This window comes from Olea europaea, chromosome 9, assembly GCF_002742605.1.
Source record: "Olea europaea var. sylvestris chromosome 9, O_europaea_v1, whole genome shotgun sequence".
Lineage (NCBI taxonomy): Eukaryota > Viridiplantae > Streptophyta > Magnoliopsida > Lamiales > Oleaceae > Olea > Olea europaea.
Window position 1 is genome coordinate 54852 of NC_036245.1, and position 1329 is coordinate 56180.

A 1329-nucleotide genomic window follows, 5' to 3' on the forward strand; every position below is an offset into this window, starting at 1 on the left:
TGAAGTTCATTTAGGTGAAGTTCTTCCAGTATCTTTGTTACTTTTAGAGATACTTGTGTTTTAGCACTGAACTTTATTAAGAGTTTTAAACTCAACCCTTACTTCAGTAATAAACATCATTATTTAATTAGAATAGGGTCATTGAAGATTTAAATAATGCTACAACTATCCACATATCGAATAACTCGTTGTTACCCTTTGAACTCATGGATTACCTTTTGAGTAATGATAGGTAGGGTTGATGTCATTGGTGGACCTTTTTAATTAAAGAGTTTCAATTCCATCCTACTCGAAGTAAACGCCACTAAATTTCCTTTTAGTGGTCTGGTTAAAAGATCCGCTAAATTCTTTACGGAATTATTTCACCTTTGATAATTTCCTTGTGAAGTCACGTCTAAGACATACATAGCTAGATTTCCATGTGATTTAGTATCTTATCAAATATAGCTAGCCAACGATCGATTCATTTGATAGATACATCTTGTTACTACTAATGAATCTTTTATGAAGCCACACGCTTCTTACTAGCTTTATTTAAAGTTTTAATTTCCATCAAATTATTATACTAGTCAATTACTTTTATTGTGGATTTCATACTTGAGTTTTCAGATTTCATCATTGAAATATTTCAATGATCTTCAACTTATGAATATTCTTAAATATTCACATTGGTTTTGCAAACTTCATGATTGGCTTTCACCCTATTCATCCACTTAGTGTATTTCATCCTTATAAATATATGTATAAGGACTTTTCTACCTTTTCTCCTTTCATAAAAATCTTTCTATGATTAAAAGTTAAAGGACATGGTAACTTTTTAAAACTAAGTTACCCCCACAGTTCCTTAATTAAGAACATATATGTAATCTAATATTGTTGCATCCACAAATCTTTGAACTTCTCATAAAAGTTCACAAGCGTCGATGTTAACCCCCCACATTTCGGGTTACACTCGAACTTATAGTTCATCAATTCGTTTATAATTCAATTCACTTATCACTTGTATCACACAATTTGATCAAAGTCATCTCATATGCCGTTAATGATTCTCAAGCATAAACCAACTCAATTTAGTTCCTTGATTGAAGTTCAATTCAATTAATGACGAAGACCAAGTACTACTTCTTTCAAATACGTACAACTTATCACTTTTCACAAGATATCATCACATCAAATAATAAGTCATACGTTCATCTTATTTAATTTCGGACAAGATTACATTTTGTCATACTCATATGTAAACGCAATTTAGCATAAGCTCATCTCATTTAATTTCATATAATTAATTGAGGCTATTACCAAAAGTTAGTATAATTTTCAACCAAATAT